This window comes from Dermochelys coriacea, chromosome 3 (genome assembly GCF_009764565.3).
Source record: "Dermochelys coriacea isolate rDerCor1 chromosome 3, rDerCor1.pri.v4, whole genome shotgun sequence".
In the NCBI taxonomy this organism is placed as follows: Eukaryota; Metazoa; Chordata; order Testudines; family Dermochelyidae; genus Dermochelys; species Dermochelys coriacea.
In genome coordinates this window covers 92,432,734-92,447,272 of record NC_050070.1, presented here as the reverse complement: position 1 = coordinate 92,447,272, position 14,539 = coordinate 92,432,734, and the positions used below count along the sequence as shown (strand labels likewise).

Below are 14,539 nucleotides of genomic sequence, written 5' to 3'. Positions count from 1 at the left end.
CAAGCCTGTCGGTGGCTTCGGAGGTTCGAGTCCCTCCATCATTGACTCAGTCTGCAAGGGCAGGAGATGAGCATGCAGGTTGTCACTGAGACCACTGCAGGACCCAGTACAGGGGCTGGTACCAAGGTGGGTGAGGCCTGGGAACCAGCACCACCCTGGCACCGCACAAGTCGTTTCGACGCAGAAGGATCCCTGCAAACCAGAGGGGCAGGAAGACCCGTTGCCCCCATGGGCATCATTCTCATCCTCATCCTGATCCTCCCTGCATGAAGTGGTGGTGGACACTTCCACCACACTGCCTGCTATGGACAGCAGAGCATGCCAGGAGCTGCTCAGAAGGATGGCTCAAAACCTAAACATGGAGGTGGTCTCAGAGGAGACAGACCCTATGGTGGACATTCTGGTCTCTGAAGGCCCTTCAGAGGTGGTTTTGCCCCTCATTAAAACTATCCAGAACACCACTTAGGTGCTGTGCCAAACACCTGTCTCTTTTTTTCCCCCACGGTGAAAGGGGTAGAGAAGAAATATTTTGTGCCATCCAAGATGTATGAGCATTTGTTTACCACTCTTAATCGGTACTCTGGTGGTGAGGGTGGCCAACCAGAAAGAAAGACAAGGACAAATGGGGCTGACCCCTAAGTCCAAAGTGGTGAAGAAGCTGGATCTCTTCAGTAAGAAGGTGTATTCTACCAGGGGGCTCCAGTTTCGCATTGCCAATAGTCCTTAGCTGCTGTAGCTACAGTTCCTGGAACATCTTAAGTTCCAGGAACTTTTACCGGAGGATTCCTGCTCCAAATTTGTGGCTGTCCTGGAGGAGGGCAAGGTAGTTGCAAAGACCTCCTTACAGGCCTCCCTGGACTTGGCGACTTGGACCATGGCAACTGAGATGGAGCCATGATACGCAGCTCATTGCTTCAAGTCTTGGGACTCCTGCACAAAGTCCAAAACACTATCCAGAACTTGCCTTTTGACTGTTCAGGACTTTTTTTTTTTTTTTTTCCAGAGCAAACACACTAGGCTCCACAGCCTGAGGGACTCACGGGCAACCCTTAAGTTCCTCGGGCTTCATATGCCAACCTCCCAGAGAAAGCCCTTCAAGCCACAACTGACCCCTTGCTTCTATTAGCTCCTCCCAGGCAGGACTATAACAGGAAGTGGGGCAGGAGTAACAGGCGGAGGCCCCCTCAGTCCTCCTCTAGTCAGGGTCAGGATGCAGCAAAGCAGCCCTCAGCCTCTAAACCAAACTTTTGAAGGTGTGCCTAGGGCAAGACACCAGTTCAATTCCCAGATCCGTCCCCTCCCTTTGTGAGTCGTCTATCCCATGTCTACCATGCCTGGGCTCAAATCACCTCAGACGAATGGGTCTTGAGCCTTGAGTCTTACTATAATTCTTCCACATAACATTTTTCATACCAAAATGAATAAATTAACTATTCAGCCTTATATATTATGCATATAAGAACACAAGTAGAAAAAGCTTTTTCTCCCCAAGAAACCGCAAAAGATAATCACTGTAAAAGGGCATACTTTTAATGTGTTCTGTGTATGTTGGATGCATCATGTATGTAACTCATTGTTCAGGGAATTCACGCTTTTTCTGTTTTCAGGTCCTAAATTTCCTTCCCCCCCCCTCAAAAAAATTATACAACTTGAGCATGTTCTGTAGACAATCTACTTTATCTGATTTTTTCATTGCTTTAGCCTTAATTAAAATAGCATTTTATGCATGTTCTCATTCTTTTTCTTCGCTCTCCCATAAGCATGAATCAGTTTGTTGCACTTATTTACTGTATACAGTTGTATAGTCGTGATAACCCTAATTGTCACTAAAAATTTCCTAATATTTGCTGAGTTATTACTTAGAAATTCTGACAGATCTCTGCTACTTAATGGTGTGAAACCAAAAGCAGACCTGAATGTTTCCTGGCTAGTGCAAGCTTTCAGTAACCTAATGAGGTTTACATGTGTCTTCCTTAAAAAACATAGGAAAAATGAAAGCAACCTACCACTAAAAGCGGTTCACTATCGTGGACTCCTTACCATTACATAGTTCCCCTGTGGTCAGTCAATTTTTTAAATTTTAAGTGGAAAGGCTAAGAAGGAGAAAATACCCTTTTTTTCCCCCCCCCCTCCCCAGGTCAGTGTGGAGGAGGTAATATCTGTTATTGGACCAACTTCTGATTGTGAAAGAGACAAGCTTTTGAGCTACACAGTTTTTCTTCAGCACTGGGAAAGGTACTCAGATTGTCACCAGGTGGAACAGGTTGTCAAATAACTACGAGAGTCTTCAAGACTTGGGCTGCACGAAGTAGCAGATCTCTTAAAATACTGCTTGAGGTGTTGCAAGTAAGCGCTTGCAAGCTCTTGTATGTACACCATACATCCATGCCTAGTCACCTAGTGCTACCTATCAATGAATCCTTGTTAGAGTGGCTAAGGACACTGGCAAGCTCCAGTATCAGTTGCACCAACCTCGAAGAAGACAGATAAGAGGTAGCAGATACTATCGATTGGATTTGAATACACTTATACCACCCTGTGCCAAATTCCCTGGGGGTAGTGATATCCCAGAAGCAAATAACAGCGAACAAAAAATGACACCGTAGGCTAGAGAGCTGAAATGACTCTATTTTATTCAGCAGAAACAGCCATTCCTTAACCCCATTGGAATTAAGGATTGCTAACTACCAAACACTATTAACAAGAAGACTATTTAATCTGTCATAACATCTCAGATTTTGCTGACAATCTGCCTCAAGAATCTAAGGAGGTGTTCAAGTCTCTGATTCTACCAGACCTCAGGCAGCAACTGCAGCTTCCTTGAGGAGAATACCCATCTCAGAAACATGCAGAGCAGCAGCTTGGGGTTCAGTCTCTATTTTATGACATTTTATTCTCTAGTTTTAAGCATTGAAATATGATACTTCTGGTGGTAGAGCTGTACTGCAGGCTTTGTGTAGGTAGATTAAGTGGCTGCTTGTGAGTCACCAAGAGTGGCATATATGCATGGATGATCAAAGAAGAAATGGTCTCTTATCTTATGGAAACTGTGGTTCTTGGAGAAGTTGTCCATGACCTGCCCTCCTTCCCTGATACTATGGAGTCCTTTTTAACACCTGGATTTTGTATTCACGAAGAATCTGAGGGGTAGCTTTGACCAGTCTGCCTCTTATGTCCTTGATACAAGCACAGTGATACTGAGAGGATATGCACAGCCCCAACAGACATTGCTGGTAAAAAAAAAAAATTCTGATCTCAAGCACACCGTGAGTGCCTAGTTCTTATATAGCAATTATCTTTAGATCTCAAAGGTCTTTACAAAGGAGGTAAGTATTATCCCCATTTTACAGATGGGGAAACAGACCCCTGAGAGGGAAGTGACTTGTCCAAGGTTGTCCAGCAGGCCAGTGGCAGAGCTGGGAATTGACCCCAGGTCTCCTGAATCCCAGTCCAGTGCTCTGTGCAGTAGGCTGTATTGCCTCAACATCATTACTGATGATCATTGCATCAACACCATTACTGTAACTTAAGTAACAGTTACTTCCTCTCTTCAGATCCTTAAAGCCTACTTTTAGGTATCTTTTCTTCCGCTAATCATGTTGCTTTCCCTTTCCTAAATTATTGGCTTGTGTTTGTGTGGTCTACTTTGGATCCTGTCTACACTGTAAAAGCAATCCATTGTTGATGATTAAGTTTATGATTCTGTCGCAGAGGTCTTGGATTCTGTGACTTTTCAGGACCTCTGTGACTTCTGCAGGAGCAGAGCTGGAGCAGCTGTCAGCCCCAAGGCCACTGGAACAGCAGCCCCAGGCCTCAAGCTGCAACCAGGGTTGGGTCAGCCTCCCTGGGGCTGGAGCAGCAGTGATCAGCCCCTGCCCTACGAGCAGCTGGCCAGTGGTCAGTCTGCTTTGCCACTGGAGCAGCTGGCCAGCGGTCGGTCCCTGGGTAGCACTCCAATTGTTAGTCTTGACACCCCCCGCCACTCCCAGGTATTTTTAGTAAAAGTCCGATTTTTGTTTGTTGCCCCCAACCTGCCCCTGACTTTTTTACTAAAAATATTTGCAACAGAAACTTAACCTTATTGATAATGGTAGTTAATGGGTGCAGGTGAATATAAGTTGGCTGCAAGTGTAAACAGGGACAAGCTACATTCAGCACTGTTTCAGAAATTGCCGAATGGAGTTAGACTAACTTGTATGTCTTGCATTTCTTCTAACTGAGATACTCTCTGAATTGCATTTGGTATTGAACCCATGGATCAGGGAGTGATGGATCCGTTCTTCCTTTAGCATGGGGACCCCAGGAATGGATCTATTTGCACTAACCTGAACAAGAAACTACAGGTCTTTTCTGCAGCAAGGTCCTGACCAAGTTTGAGAGAGAGTGAGTTTTAGTGAAAGTGCTATCCCCACACTTCCTCAATAGTGTGTCACTCCTGCTGCAGATGGTGGTGGCGGATCCCAGGAAGCTTTGTCATGATTTTATGAATATCCCACAAGAAAAGGAGGCTTTTTATTTGGGGGTGAGGGTGTTTGGTAGTGCCAAGAGGACAAAGGGCTGTAGAGACAGTAGTCGACCTTTAAACTAGTTCATGGCAGGTAGAAATTGCTGCCAAACTAACGTATAGAATGTGTGTCTAAGCCAGACTCGGACAAGTTATGGTAATCCAGTAGTTGGGAGTCATGGGGCATTTAAGGAATCCCTGGGGGCCTGATACTGATACTTTACTGTTTTAGGTAGTAATAAATTCTTTTGGTAGACTGCTTCTGAGAAATCAAAAGGACTTGGGTATAGCTATGGCTCGGAAGGCCTGCTGTTAGAAGTTCATGTCACATCTTGTACTGTCAGAGGTAGAACACCTTAAACTGTGAATCTCGGATATATTTCAATACAAGATGTATGTAAGGCACATGCATAAAGCATTAATGCTTAATTTCCCTTTGCTACAGAGCCTGAACGGATGGCCCTAATTACAGTACCATACGTGAAACTTTTATATTGACTTTGTCTTGATAGCTTCATATTTAGCTAGAGCTGCTTCTTGCTAACAGGAAAAATATACTATGTCTTCTTTCCTTTACTGGTTGGTCTACATTACGCAGTTAGGTCGACCTAGTTATGTCAGTGTCTACATTACACCGTTCCTCCCGATGATGTAAGTGCCCAACTACAGCGACATAACTCCACCTCCACGAGAGACGTAAGGCTTTTGTTGGTGTATTTAGGGTGGTGCAGTGTCTACCTAGACATCCCTTACATCAGCTGTCATGTCAATTTCACAGCTCCTGAAATTTCCAGCCATGCAATTGACAAAGCCAGGCAGCTAGAGCCCAGCTGTCCCCCGGCCTCCTGGAGAGTTGGGCGGCTCCAGACCCCACTCCCCACCAGGAGCCAGGCAGCCTTGTAAATTGTGCGGCTCAGTGAGCCATGAAGTTGACAAGGCTGCCCCAGGGCATAGCTTCAGAAGGTCGGGCTCAGAGTTGGGTCGTTCACATGCCCATCACCCAAGTATTTCCTAGGAAATCCACTTCACATGTTTTGTTCCAAAAATCTTTTGAAGTTACTAATACTTCCAAGAGATTGCATTAGTAAGGGCACGCCTTCACTGGCCACATTAAGCCCTTTAACATGGATTGTGTAGTCACAGCACAGCGGTGGGAGATTTAAAAAAACACCTCCACAAGGGGCGTAGCTACCAGCGCTGCTGCACTGTCTATACTGTCACGTTACAGCGCTTAAACTTGCAGCGCTCAGGAGGGTGTTTTTTCAGAGATATTAAATTTAGAGGATCCCAGAGATATTAAATTTAGGGTTTTGTCTATGATTTGGTAGAAAATTGATGATTGTTGCAGTGTTAACATAGGTGGTCCTAATTTCAAATTGAATTTTTAAAAGGTGAGTTTTTAATAATAAATCTGTTTGATTTAAATGCATCTGAATAATCAAAGATCTTTTGCTCCTCAGCAGAGCTTTAAAAATTGAGAAAGGGAAACAGACTGAATAACTTGTAAATGTCTTTCTACTGATCTGTGTCCCTTCCCCCATCATCTTGACTATAAAAGGTATTTTCTCTCTCCCTTCTTTTTATTATTTGCCTTATTGTAGTGCCTAGGAACCTCGTCATGGCCCAGGCGCTCATTGAATTAGGTACTGTACAAACCCTGAACAAAAAGACAGACCTTGAAAAAGTGATGTTAATATGTGCCAGTGTAGTACTTCTAAGAGTGTTACAGATTCATATTAATATTAAGTAACAAAATAATGTTTTGATTCTTGCGGTTATTTCATTGGAGTGAAAGCAAGCCGTGGTCAATGCTGTATAACTCCTAATATATGAATTTATACATAGAGCCTGCAATTTGAAATATGTGTGCCTTACATGATAGAGACCTGTAGGTTATTGGAAATTTTCCCAGTGGACCACCACGTCTGTCGTACCTTTTTTTTGTCTACAAACGTAAAGCTCTGCCTGAGGTGAAACTCTGATTGGAGAACAGTGTGATATGAGCAGAAGTGACTGAGCCACCTGAAGGCCCTCTTTTAAAAAAAAACAAAAAATAAAAAAATCTTTTGAGATTATGGGAGCAACGCCATATAAAAAAGAGCAAAAGCTTAGTGATCAGTCCTTAGTTTGAACTTTAATTGCATTCTTGATACAATGTGGGTAAATCTTTGAGAGAGAAAGGATAAGGTTACTTACAGGGTAGTGTGGTGGCCTCATAAAATATTTTAGCACTATTAAGAAGAGACTTATCTCTATTTAAAGGATCACAGACAGACTTTTTTTTTTATACTATTTCCTTTAAGGAAGAAACATGGATATAGTAAAATTGACTTTTTTTTTCTACTCATCATTTGGTTGTAGATCCCAAAATGGTAGTACAACAATACATCCTTAGAAATTAACAACAGTGTAATAACACTTCCACAATTTTTTTTGTTTTCAGGATTTTTCCCAAAATTGTAAGGAACAATGGGGCCAAGTCAAGAAACTATCTCAGTGTGTACCTCAAATATGGGAGAAGTGTGGAAAACTTTAAAAAACTGTTTATAAAGGGACACTTCTCTTGTTTATTTTGAATGTCTCATTTTTGAAAATTCCATTTTCTGATAAATATCCTTTAAATAGTGTACTGAATTTAAAAAAAGTGAAATCCTTGATTATTTTTAAGACATTGTTCTCTTATAGTTATCACTTACGAGGAATGCACTGAATGCATCCAATGACGTAAGCTGTAGCTCGCGAAAGTTTATGCTCAAATAAATTTTAGTCTCTAAGGTGCCACAAGTACTCCTTTTCTTTTTACTCATGAGGAAGGGGCTCGCAAGGACTGAGGCCAATCCCTTTCACATAACCTCATATTCACAAAGGAGAAATTTGGCATCTTCTTTGTTTTCTCCCTATTTCCCTACAAACATAGATCTGAAAATACCTTTCAACCCTGGTAATTGATTTTTTTTATATCTGCCACTCATCTTCACATCTGCCATTAGGTTCTAAGTGATGCTTAAGGATATCGGTTTACCAAATGTTCTAAGGTACAAGACAGTTTGTTTGCAATGTAACTAAAGAATAATCTTGCTTACTCTCTCTTCAGAATCCTTAGGCCAGCCTGTGGATAGACTTTAGTTATGTTAGGCCTGATTAAAAAATTAAGGATGGCTATGCTTTAAAATTTTCAGACCTCCCTGAGGCAGAGACTAAGCCAGCTATACTTGTTAAGCTGATGCATGAGTACACCTGCTATTTTTGTGGTAGCTACTTCAGTGGCAACTCCTTTCCTGTATCCCTTGTGAGAGCTTCCAAGAGCACATAGGGTCTACACCTTGTAGAGCCTGCTACCCCACCCTTCATGCCAGTGACACAAGGAGAAAAGGAGATGACAGGTTGTTGCTGCAGTGAGTGGGATCCTGCTCCATGCCGATTTCTCCAAATAGTTCTTACCAGCTCAGCTTCATGCATGAGATTGAAAGTCAGGTACTGGGAGGGCCCATGCTATTCTCTCCACTGTCCCCCAAAACCAGCTTGGGAAGATTGTTAGAAGACTTGCCAAATCATCTCAAGTATCAAAGTATCATTCTGCAATCCAGCCACGCAGCCTGTCACAAGAGAGGAACCAATCACCACCCTACAGCCATAAGCTGCAATATGATCTCTCTTCCATCACTGCTGCTAGTAGAGACTGCAGGATACCTGCTTGCTGCCACTGCCACCACCACTTCTACTATGAAGAAAAGCTGCTAAATATGTTAATGACCTAGAACTCCATGAACTTCTGGGAAAGGGGAATCATGGGAGATAGATGGATAGGAGCAAGACTGATAGATGAATTTTGTAGGGGTAGGCTGGGGGATAGTCTATCAAGGGAGCATCACTTGTATCACTGGTTATAGTGGAAATTTTTTGATGGAGTCTTGCTGAAATTTTGGTAGTATTTCTTTTTTTAAGGCTCAGCAAAAGGGGAGAGATTTACATAATGAATAACTGATTAAAAGTTAAACTGTACACAAATGCTGTCAAATTAACAAAATAAACTAATAGGAGGGGGAAGGCAATTTTCACCACTGATTGATTTATTTTAGTTAATAAAATAACACCTAGTTAATCTTGGGTGTTACTTGGATGTACATTTTCTGATGTCTGATTTTTCAAATTGACAGTATCACAGAAATTTTTTACTTTGATTTTACGGTAGACTAAATTAACGGGCAAAGATGCTGTTAGGGAATGGAATATTGAAAGGACAGAAAATTAAATAAAGCATTTATCTTTTAGGACTTTTAGCAAAACATTTATCTCTTTCAATGTGTGGCAGGTTAATATTTGGCATACTAGCTTTGGTCCCTAGTATGATCTTTTCAAATGAAGTGTAATTTTTTCTGGAATTGATGACAATAATTTAATTTTTATAGAACATGCACTTTCCTGCACTGTCAGAGAAATTTAAAAATAATGGTCACCCAGCATGACAAGATACCTTTTGTTACCTGTCACTAGCTGTTTGAAATCTTTAAAAAGTTGCTGTGGAGTTAAACCTGGAGGTGGAAGTAGAAGGATAGAAGACTAAAAATGTGACTGCAATTTTTTCAAACTTTGAATAGTAAGGGATATAGTGAAGTTACAAGTGGTGACAGATTAAGTATTTTTGAAATACTTTTGAGGGACAAATTTAAAAAACGATGATTTACTGCCTCAAGCAGTTTCAGTTGAGTCACTCTGATGTTAAATCAGATTTATTTTATAATTTAGTACAGATTACTACAAGAATCTCACCATTAATAAATATTTATCTGATTCTTAAGAACAGCAGATCAATTATAGTACAGATGTGATTGTCAGTAGTGATCTAGCTTAGTAAGTAATTTCAATAGTGCTGTAAATGTCTGGCTGATTTTCTTTTGTATTAAGAAAATGTAGGCAGAAAGATGATTTGTTCCACTAGCAACTTTACCAAGTTAAAGGAAAATTCCACCTTAAGAACAATCTGAATTATCTTGAGTTACATTAAACAAGTGGCTTTAAAAAACAAAACAAAAAATCTTCATTTCCCCCCCCTCCATCTCTCCCCCTCCCCAGTAGAATTTAATTCCTGGAAGTAGACATACTTGTTACATGGAGCACAGTGGCCTACCTCTTTTTCCCCTTAATGCTTCTGGCTGTAACTTCACGAGTTAAAAGAAAAGGCATACTTGTGGCACCTTAGAAACTAACAAATTTATTTGAGCATAAGCTTTCGTGAGCTACAGCTCACTTCATTGGATGCACTCAGACTAACACAGCTGCTACTCTGAAACCTGTTCGCAAATTAAGAATCCACAACTCCAGCTCTCCACACAGACAGAAAACATCGTGGAAATCTATTACCTTTCTAACAATAAAAGATCTTTTGTGAGTGTGTATGATTACATATCTATATCTATATATGAAATAAAAATATGCTATTTTAAGCTGAGACTTGCTAGTCATTTTTAGCTTTTGGCTGGTAGCATTTTGCAGTGTAGTAAGCTGAAATGCACAAAGGCACTTTTAGGGTGCAGTAAGTGTCCAAATAGGGAATTCTTGAAGAGTAGATAGTATGCCATAAATTCACACCTTAGCTTGCTGACACTAACTTCCTGAGTAGACAAGCCCTAAGAAGCAATCTGAAAAATGTGGTGACACCTCTTCTGGTCAGTATTTACCACTACTGCAGAAATTCCAGTTTAATCAACCGTGATCATTGTCTCCAATGTAAATATCATTCCAGATCATGTATTTAAGAAGTTGAGGGTGGGTGGGGTGGGGTGGGGGAGGGGAGTAAAATATCATAGGCTGCAAATACCTAAAGCAGTTCAGTATGGGATTTACCTTTTATTGACTTGTTCGTAATGCTGTCTGATAATCGAGCATGATTTTTTTTAAAAAAATCTATTCTATCCCCCAGTAAACAATACAGCCTGGGAAACTTTTAAGAAACATGATTTATCAGGATAGTAATATGAATTTAGGAGAGTTGATCAATATTAAAGAATGTTTCTAGTTTGACTTCTTTGCTAGAATTGTGAGTACTGTAAATTACTTTAAAAAATTTTATGTTCGTGCTCAGACGGACTTTAAGAACATTTTGAATATAAGTTGTATAGGTAAATATAAATTTAAATAAATTTTGAAGTTCACGTCTGCAGCATCCACATGGAGGAGGTACAGTGAAATAGTCTGGTGTGTGCTACAGTTCACATCCTCATAGTTCAAACTGCAAGGCAGAGTAGACATGTCCATGGTTGCGTTATAATGTGTTTAAAATATTATACATCTGTTGTTCAGCAATCTAAAAAGATAATTAGTCAAATTGTCTAACCCCCTCCACCTTTTTTCTGCCTCTCAAACATATCTGTAAATGTTTGAGGCTTTGACTAAACAGCCATTTGTATGGGCTTCATTTTTCCTTTGTCTAACATTCCCATCAGCTGTTAGTTTTTAGATTGTTCCCATTTTAGAGATTTGCTGATTCAGAGGGTGATATTTTGTCAGGAGATGGTTTTCTGTCATACAGAATGGATAAAACTTGATTAAAAAAAATCAAAACAGATTTTTGTTTTAAACTAGTTTTTATTTTTTGTTAAGAATAAACGGATATAAATTTGAAATTGACAACTATATTTTAAGGCCTAGATTTCCCATAATCTATTAAAATAAATTTAAATAAAAAAAATTAAGCAGGACATGTTTGCTGAAGCTTTAAAAAAAAGTCAAACCACTGAGCTGGTGACTAAGCAACTGAAACTGGAGTTTCAGGGAGAATGTTTCTTCATTTTAGTTTATTAAGCTATTATAGTTCAGTTCAACAATTAGTTCATTCAGAGTTAAGAAACCAATTGGGAGTTGAGTTGATAAAGCAGCAAGGCTTGTTTTCCTCTTCCAGTCTAAGAATTAAAAACTAGGTGTGAGAGGATGAGATCTACTTGTTATAAAATCTTGAAGGACTTGGTGACCAGAAGAGATCACTTCAATCAGTAACTACAAATAATATTTCCTTTGCTTAATAACTAAGTTAGTTTTAAATGCAAAACATGTTTTGATAAAGTTTCCAGCACATTTAAGGTAGTCATCTGTAACTAATGAAAAAATAATTGCTGTTCTTGCACATTTTAAATTGAATTCCAGTTTCTATCCTGACAAATCTTGACACAAATCGCCAATAAAAGATGAATAATCTAGTAAATAAAAAATGCATCATTCACTATTTTCTAATATAAAAAAGTAAAAATTGAGAATCTGAATAAACGTATGTTATACACATTTATTTAAGAAATTGTATATAATGTATCCTAGTTTACAAAAAGAATTACCAAATTTTGTGTAAAAGCTATATTTAGTTAAAACATGTTTATTCTCAGTGGTTACCAGTCACTAAGACTTGACTTTTCTGTTTAGTTATTTTACTAAAGAGCAAATTCAAAACAGAATTAAACTAGATCATTTAAATCAAGGTTTCCTGCCTGCTGATTTTAAATCATGATTAAAATTGGTGATTTAAATCACTTTGAATTTAATTTATCTATGCTGCTGTCATATGATTGTTAGATTCCATTTTTTTGTCATTTGCTGTCTTGAAGGTGCAGATAAACAAAAGATAAATTTTAGTTCTGATGATCACTCCCTGACTTCACTTATTCAGGTTTATTTTTTTAATTATTATCAGTACACTTTGTATTTTTTTTGTATCTAGCATTCCTCTGGGAATTATTGTATGCTCCCTTAAATTGTTTTTACTGGCTGTATTTGGACCCAAGCAATTTACAGAACTCTGTCGAAAAGGAAAGGGTGTGTTGGCATATTTAGAATTCACTTATACAGTTCATGTATCTCTTTTTTTCTCAATTTTCTTATTTTGCTTAATTGACTTTGCATTACAGATTCCATTCCAACTCTTGTTATTGCTCAATCTCGGGTGGCTGAACGCCACTTGTCCCTCTAAGAAGTTGTGTACAAAGGGCAGGGACTTAATCAACGCGAGCTTATGACCCGCACTTACTGGGAATTCCTTGTTCATGGGGAATAATTACAATCCCCGATCCCCATCACGAATGGGGTTCAACGGGTTACCCGCACGTGTCGGCGTAGGGTAGACACACTGAGCCAGTTCAGTGTAGCGCGCGTGCAGCCCCGGACATCTAAGGGCATCACAGACCTGTTATTGCTCAATCTCGGGTGGCTGAACGCCACTTGTCCCTCTAAGAAGTTGTGTACAAAGGGCAGGGACTTAATCAACGCGAGTTTATGACCTGCACTTACTGGGAATTCCTCGTTCATGGGGAATAATTGCAATCCCCGATCCCCATCACGAATGGGGTTCAACGGGTTACCCGCACCTGTCGGCGTAGGGTAGACACACGCTGAGCCAGTCAGTGTAGCGCGCGTGCAGCCCCGGACATCTAAGGGCATCACATTCCAACTCTTGTGAATCATGGTATTATCCTCTCTACTGCAGAAAGCTGAAGAGAGGCACATGGTTTGGTTTGGGGCAAACTATTTCTGCACTCTCCTAAATTGATTTGGTACATAAGTTGTTTTGTTTTTCAATTTGTCTTCCATAGCATCTACCTGTGACAGCTGTTTTCCAAGAGAAGTCATGGTCCTTGCTTCAAAGATATTACAGTCTAAAGCCCAGATCCTGTAATCATGCATGTGTTTATCTGTAAGCATGAGAGGTGTGTTTGAAGTCAATAAGACTTAGAGACAAATACTTAAATATATTTAACTTTTAGGCCTTTATCCTACAAATAGACAAAGGGAAGGAAAAGGGGATGTAAATAAAGCAGGCAAGATGATAGTTATCCATATTAGACTATAAGGTATTTTTAATAAAGGAAATAGATGATCTTCGATTACCTACTGCCTTATCATAATCAGCCAGTTAGTTTCTTGTAGAAACTACAATTTAGCCTTTGAGGTGAATTTTGACAGGCATTGAAGATTTGTACTGCTGGCAGCAGCTAAAGGTATGAATAGTAGGGAGGGAAAAGAGGGTCCTGAAGGTTCTGTTAGTATCATATTTCTATTTATTGTCCATTACCTGTTATATTTAAATGCACAATATCAAGGAGGATAAAAACACAAAACAAAGGTGTTTTTCTGACAGTATAGTAATTTCTAAGTTACTAATTCATAAAACAGGTTGTTTTCAGGAGTATCACAAAACTTAAATACCTGTCAGAGTGGGGTCAGTATAGATGTCAGCAGGAAGTACAGTGGAGTTGCATCTTATGTGGGGGTTAGGTTCTAAAGTTAGCACTTAAGGCAAAAATCGCGTATAGTCAAAATACCTTTGAAAATCCCTTAAATCGCCCATAAAGTACAGTATACTGTATGTGGGGTTGTGTATACAACCCTGTACAGTAATATGTATACAGTAATGTACAGTATAATAGAGTACATATGCAAAATATTTTACAGTACTATATTTTTAATTTCAGGGAGTTATTACAGGGGGTCGTCAGGCTTGATGTCGATCGAGGTGACGGAGAGCGAGTCATAGACTAAGTGGTTGGCTCTGGTTCAGCTCGAGAAGTTGATTCCATAGGCTCATCTGCTGCTGGTTGTTTTTCCTTGAAAAACATGGTGATCGGCAACTGTCTCTGTTGTCTCTTGAGCTGCTCAAACATTTCTTGTCTCAAATAGTCTGTAATACTACATGTGACTTTGAGGCTTCATTCCATAGAGGGATCGTATTCAGAAATTAAATCCAAGTGTTTCGCTGCTTGGAACACTTCAGCAAATTTATGAAAATTCCAACTTGTTGGCTCTTCCTGGTGGTCGTCGTCTTCATCTTCTGTAGACTATTTCATCAGTTCCTCTAACTTGTTGTTAGTCAGTGTTTCTCTATGGCTCTCAATTCTTCAATTTCTTCCTCAAGGATATCGACGGAGCCATCACCACCCACTTGCCTGAAAATGTGTTTCACTTCTTTGTCAATGGTCGGGAAACCCTTAAAATCATTCACATATTCTTTCCATAGGTTTCGCCAGCATGCATTGACTGTTTCAGGCTTGATTGCAT

The 14,539-nt window shown here is 39.8% G+C and overlaps 1 protein-coding gene and 1 long non-coding RNA gene across 13 annotated transcripts in view; one reads left to right on the top strand and one right to left on the bottom strand.

Annotated features, from left to right (window-relative positions):
- Window positions 1–14,539, top strand: part of FAM184A (family with sequence similarity 184 member A) — a 189,890-nt gene that overhangs the window by 23,739 nt on the left and 151,612 nt on the right. The window lies entirely within an intron of this gene.
- Window positions 8,206–12,933, bottom strand: LOC122459330. The gene is made up of 4 exons (XR_006279945.1): window positions 12,442–12,933; window positions 10,839–10,847; window positions 10,163–10,167; window positions 8,206–8,219 (listed from the first exon to the last, which is right to left on the bottom strand). It is a non-coding gene; the product is annotated as an uncharacterized LOC122459330 (long non-coding RNA).